We start from the raw sequence: 6,772 nt of genomic DNA, 5'->3' as shown, positions 1-6,772 counted from the left end.
CGAGCTTAGCGGTGAGCTGATGGGTGACATACGGGGGTGTCAATGTTGCCTTTCTAGCCAGAATGAGGCCACCGCCGTTGCTGGGTCCCACCCCACCGCACACCCGCTTGATGTGTGTGTAAATTTAACCGGTTCGTGACAAGCAGCTGCCGGCAGTATCTTTTCCCTCACACCAAGCAAGACCAAGGCTGCAGTATTTGGGTCCTGAAGGGGAGGGGAGAAAGCAGAGGCTGCTGAAAGCTCTCTTGGCTCACATGCTACATGAGTTTCCCAGGTCTCAGTTCAAACACCATGGGATAGTGTATTCTCTCTGTCTGGATAGGCCTTTGGGGTATATCCCTGTTTATCAGGGGACTAAGTTTTTAATGAGCTTGCCCCTGTGAGAAATGGTGATGTTATTATCATCACCTACAGTCCACAGATCTGGGCCCCATTGCGCTAGGTGCTGTACAAACATGGAGTGAGACAGTACTTGCCTTGAAGAACGTACAGTCTAGATAGCCAAAGGGTGGGAGGAGAAACAGATGCAGAGCGGTGCAGTGACTCACCCAAGGTCACACTGGTGGTCAGGGGCACAGCTAGGACTAGAATATGGGTCTCCTGGTGCTCAGTGATGTGCTCTGGATCATGTCAACCCTCAAAAGGATGGGGGGTGGGGAGAGAGATCTCTGTCCTACCCAGTAGGGAACAATACCACACCGGCAGGGAGGTGGACTGGATCATCCTGAGCCTGATCTATAAAGTGTCTCAACATCTTTCCATTGATTTCAGTGGGTCTTCTTGGGTCGGGCACCTGTGAGAGTTTGTTTGTCTAGATTCAGTGGGCTGGTGTAAATCAGAGACACAGCAGATCCTTTCAACTCCATCCCACCAGGCAGTCCCGTATGCTTGGAAATTACCCAAGAGCCCCTACTCCTTGTGACCATGCTGGATGCAATAAGATCGGTGTCCCAGAATGCATTGCTGTGGCCCCTGAGTTCTGGACGTGCCCAGGTGGCTCCATCCATTGTCTGAAGTTAAACCAACACCAAGGACCTGTTGTGCTGTCCCTGCTTAGGCACTGACTCAGAGCCCACTGAAATCAACCAGAGTCTTTCCATGGACCTTAATGGGATCAGTCCCTTAGCACAGCTCCAGTCTCAGAGGCTCAGCCCTGGGCTAGCCCAGGGCGAGCTCCCTGTCTGCTGTTCGGGCCCCAGAGCTCTGAATGGAGGAGGAAGCCAGTTCTGCACCCACTTCCATGGCTCCCCAGTCCAGAGACTTGGAGAGGGGCTCTTATCACAAGGTTCAGTGGTTTGCTTGGGGGTGAATGCCTCAGAGTTGGGAGGCCTGTGTGAATTTTTGAGAATGCTCCTGCAGCTGGAGATGTGACCTCTGCACCTAGCTAGGCCAGGAATACAGGCTCACACCCCTCTCCTGATCGCTTCTGCTTCTGGCCTCAGCGGGAAGCAAACGAGCCAGCAGAAAAATTTTGATTTGATGGATCCCGAGCTGGGTTTGGTTCAGGTTTCCCAGGGAAGTTCCTGGTCTGTTCTTAGCTTTAGCGAAAGAGGGAGCTGAATCAAACTCCCCTCCTGTTTAGTTGTATCTGCAACCTGATCCCAGCTTGGGCACTGCACTCTCAAGAAGGCCAAAGGAAAGCCCTAGATCACAAAATCCTGCTTCTGGGGGAAATGTAGAACCAGATTGAAATGCATCCCACCTCAATCGGGATTTGCTCCTTCTCCTCACCCCCAACCCTCTGGAGACACTGGGAGTGGCTGGGTCTCAAGAGAAGGCAGAAGGGGAATGGAAAGGAAGAAAGAAAGGAGCGTGAAAAGGGAAGAAGGGAGAGGGAATGGAAGAGAGTCAGAGGTGCAAGATGGCAGCTTGATAAAGGTCCTAAATTGCTGTACAGTGCCCAGCCCAGGAATATATACGGTCCTCTGAGCCCAACACGCGTTTGCTCCTTCTGTGTTACTTTCTGAGCACATTGTTTGTGACCTAAATTGCTTGCACTGGGATTTTAATTCACTCTCAGCTGCAATAATCACTTGAATTTAAGATTCTTCCTCCCCCCCCCCCACCTAACACACACTTTTACCCTGCAATTTAATCCACAATGCAATTTCCCATTGATGGCTCCTTTAATGACACAGTTTCTCCCGCTACGCAGCTTTCCCCCAGATCCCCCCCCCCCCGCCGAGCGGCCTTTATGCTTTTCATGTCATTTCAATATTATTGGAGAATCTAATGAACTTGGAGCTGTCTGGCTTAGTTTCCATTGTGTGGGGCACTCCTCCGTTTCCTTCATCCCCTTCCCCCTCAACCACTTTGTCTTTCCTTCCTTTTATTTTAAATTGATTTCTCGGTACCTCTCTCCGCACCCCAATTTTATTTATCTGCTTCTTTTCCTCATTTCTTTCTTTGTCCTTGGTTATAACAACGTTGTGGGTGGGGTGGGAGTGAAGGAAGGAGGAAGCATTTGCAAAGGAAGATAGGAATCTCAGAGTCCTCTGAGATCAATCCTGCACCCAAAGTTTCTGCTGCAATGGGGGTTGAGCCGGGTTCTGCTCTCAGCCCTGGTCGAAATCCAGAGTAAACTCAATGCAGACGCTCTGGATTTACATCAGGATCAGCCTCCTCCGCTCTGCAACCATGTGTTTCTAATAAGAAAGGACTAGATCACTGTGGACTCCCTGCGCTGATTCCCACGATAGTGTATAGCGATGGCTCGTTCTGCTTCTGTTTTGCACCCTGGGTTTTGAGGTCCAGCCATAGTGTGGGCTAAAGCCCAGATGCTGGTATAAATAGCCCAGCCCTTTCAGCTGTCCAGCGAGATTCTCCTCCCTTCTCCTGCTCTTCTCCCCTGGGCATTGCAACCAAACCCTGCAGTCAGCAAATACATTTTTAATGCCCTCTGCATCCTCTTACACCCGGGCTGACGCTCCGCTAATGGCAGGCACGCTCCCTTTGGGGGCTGATCCAAAGCCTACTGGAGTCAGTGAAAACTCAGTGGCTTTGGGTCAGGCCCTAAGTCTAAAGCCGGCCCATTGGGTGTGCAGAGGGGAGGGTGTCCATCTTTGTAGCTGGGTTGGTGTGTGTAGCATTGCGTGTGTGTATGTCTTGGGGGGGGAGGAAATGGCTGGGGCTGGCTGTGTGGAGCTGTAGGGTGTGTGTGTGTGTGTGTGTGTGTGTTTCTCTGACCGCGTTGGAGGGTTTGTATGTGTCTGCGTGTGACTGGGAGCATGCACAGCACGAGAGTGTCTCTGTCTCCAACGGTGTGCATCGGTGTGTGTTAATAGCGAGTGTCCCAATTTCATTCCCTCGCCAGCCTCCAGCTCTCCGTGGGGCTGGCTGGGGTGTGGTGAGCGGAGATCCCAGCTCTCGGGGGGCTGGCTGGGTCTTAGAGCCCCCACCTCTCCGTGGGGCTGGCTGGGGTGTGGGGGTGGGGGCGTGCCCAGAGTCCAGAGAGATGGCTGGAGGGGAGCGCTGATGTCAGTTCTCCCCATTCTATGTTCTGCCACTGAATTGCTGAGCAGGAATGTTGGGCCGTCGCCCTGCAGCACCACCTGGGTAGCTCGTGGCAACCTAAGCGATTGCTCCCACTTACGCCAGGGCTGTGTTTGGCCCACTCTCCCCATGCACCAGCTGGGACTTGTCTTTTCAAGGCTTTGGGCTTCTTCTCCAAGATTTCATTTAATTTCTAAAAAAAGAATTAAATGGAAACAAAGGCGTTACACGTGCAATTAATAGAGCACATGGGGAAGAAAGAGAGAAGCTGCGCCGGGGTCTCTCTCTCCATCAGCAGAGTGTTATTAAGCACTCACAAAGAACCCTTATTAATCGCCTTTCGACATCAAGTAGGAAATTATAGGACACGGTTACAGCCATTCATTCAGGTGACAACCCAGCCCGGGCCACCAAGCGCAATTGTTGCGGGGAAATTCAACAAAGAGGAGAGAAAAAAAGAGGGCAGGTTTATACAACAGCCTGGGTTCAATGGCTGTTGTCTGAGCAACACTGTGCCCTGGAGTTGAAACACGGGAGGGGAAAGTGAGGCAGGGATGGCATGAGCACAGTCATGCTGGGAGGAAGCTCCCCCATCAGGGCACTGCTGGGAGGAAGTTCCCCACCGTAGGGCACTGCTGTGGCAAAGCTTGCATTGCTTAGGTCAGTCACTGGCATGGCACTGCTGGGAGGAAGTGTGCCATATGAGGGCACCGCTGGGAGGAAGCTCACGCTGCTGGAGCACTAGCTGGCATTGTCAGGATATGGTTGTTGGGGGAGCTGGTATTAGATTAAAATTGTTCTTGGTACCAGTGATGGCTAGTAGAAAATAAGTCGTGCGTGGTTGTGGGGGCAGAGGGGGAGCTCTGTAGGGCTTGAATGGTAAGATAAGGAAGCCAACAGCAAAGCCTGACTGGGGAGGCGACAGGGCAGGAGGCGAAGAGGGAGGGACAAGGATTAGAGGCTGAGAAGGAGTTTGAACCGGACTGGGAATTAATGGGTTATGAAATCCGGAGAAGGAAACAAAACCGCTGACACTAAAGTCCAAGCGTAACCTCTGTCTGGCTGAGCTGCTGGGTAAGAGCATTGGGGAGCTCAGCCCTACCCCTTCAGATCACGGCCTCGTTGATGATTGAAAAGTGACTGGGGATGGTTATTGAGTCTCCAGGGCTCTATGTTTTTGCTCACTGGAGAGTGAAGCTGAACAGCTGCTGGTGCCCTCCTGATAGTGATCACTGGTGGGAGGCCTAGGTGGGAATCAAACCTTCCCCCTATGGGATAAAGCACTAAATCCTCCCCAGAATACCCCTGCCTCCCCCCAGAATCCTGCTCCTGACCGGTCACGGGGTCAGTGAGATGCTGCTGCTTCCCCACAATGGGTCCTGGACAGAGCATTTCCAAGCTCAGCCCCCAGGGGGCAGCCAGTCCCTGGCACGAGGTCCTGAAGCAGCCACCAAGGGATGCCAGTTAGGACTTGATCACACAAGGTGCTGAGATCCCGTAGGCATGAAAGCGGCACTTTGGGCCAGGCCTGGTTCTCAGGTCAAAGCAGGCCCCACTGGGGACTAAAGGTGCGCAGCCTCCTACAGGATCAAGCCCTTAGAACCATTGTCACTTTGTGGTGTGGACACCTGGCTAGCAAAAACTCAACTGAGACCCACCCAACTTGTTTCACATCAGTCACCAACCAGGCATCAGATGGGTGTGATGGGTGTGATGGGTGCTCACTAGTTTTCTGGGCTAGATTGGTGCATCTGAGCCAGCCAGACCCACTGGGAATGAGTTGCCAGTGTTTGAGAGGGTATTGTTTTTTAGGGAAATTACACATTTAAATCATTTGATGTAGGGGGGGAATTTGAGCTGCAAAATTTACATTAAAAAATCCTCAGTGGCACCAAATGTATTTTTATTTTTATTTTATTTTATTTATCTGCTTCTAAAGAATCAAGGATCTAGGAATAATCCTGGTAGGTTTGCATTAGAGCAAACAGATGCTTTCAGTCTTAATGGCTTTTACTTAGATTAAAAGAACAATGGCACAAGAAAGAACAAATGTAAAGTCTCCATGAATGAGAAAGCACAGTGTGGGCTTCCCTCCTGTAACTGCTCTGAAATGAATGCAACACTGCTGTCGGACTCTGCAGCCAGCAGAGAGAGTTCTTAGTGGTTTAAAGGTGCAGGACACAGAAACAGAATCCTAACCATTACTTGGCTAAATACAGCATCATTAGAGTAAATTATTTTGGGATAATCCCGGTGCACTGAAATTCTCCAGGATCCACCAATTGTTGGTTTTTTGTAGCTCCAGAAGTCCCTGGTACCTTGCCTGTTGGGAATGGGTGTTAAAACAGAGCAGTTTCTTTTCCACCAAAACACGAACAAATCTCTGTTTATTTTGACTGGACCTCATCTGGTATTTGATACATGGGCTAGGAATTAAATTAATGCCACGTTTAGTCTGACATGCCAGAGGCTGATTTTAAAGAGAAGCTGATGCCTAATGAGGGGAAATTATTAATTTTAAGTGCCTTCCATGCAGAGGACCCAAAGTACTTCACAAACATGAATTAAACTCACACTACCCGGGGAGGTAGGTAGCTGATCTAATCCCTTGCAAAGAATCTAGATTAGTTCTAATCTACCCATAGATCACTGGACGTGGGTATGTTGTCCCCATTTTACGTGGGAGGAGCTGAGGCCCAGAGAGAAGTGACTTGCCCAATCCCAAGCAGAAAGACAGAGGAAGAGGAGGGGGACAGAACACAGGAGTCCGGGCTCCTTGCTCTAACCATTAGGTAACACCGCTTCTCTGTTCAGTTGCTAGAGCAGGTTTCATTAGTTAGACCAGCTCGCTAGTAAACTGCTTTCAAAAGTGCTAAGCACTGTGTCTGTCTTCGGCACCTTCCCTTCCCTGCACCTTCCCAGCAGGGATATGGGCATCTCAGGCAGGCTCTTTGTTCCTTCAGAGTCTATCTGCAGCTCCTTCTGCTGCTTCTTCCTCCACCTCACATCATAATCCTCTGCTGGTGACATCACTGTTGGTTGCCATGGAGATGATTATGTCACCAACACAGGCTTATGATTACTTCAGTAAGCCGCCGGAGCAGACAGGCTCATTTAAAAGTGGACATTTGAGCCATAAGCCCTTCTCCTGGGTTAGGACCAGCGTGTGGATTTATACCAATCAACCATTCTCCGAGCATGCATACAAATAACAGGAAGCAGGTTTATGTCATGCCTTCCTATACAATTTAACATTACTACATCCCGCCCCCAAGAAAGT

Source organism: Natator depressus, chromosome 19 (genome assembly GCF_965152275.1).
Source record: "Natator depressus isolate rNatDep1 chromosome 19, rNatDep2.hap1, whole genome shotgun sequence".
Taxonomy (NCBI): Eukaryota; Metazoa; Chordata; order Testudines; family Cheloniidae; genus Natator; species Natator depressus.
This window is presented reverse-complemented; position numbering follows the sequence as displayed.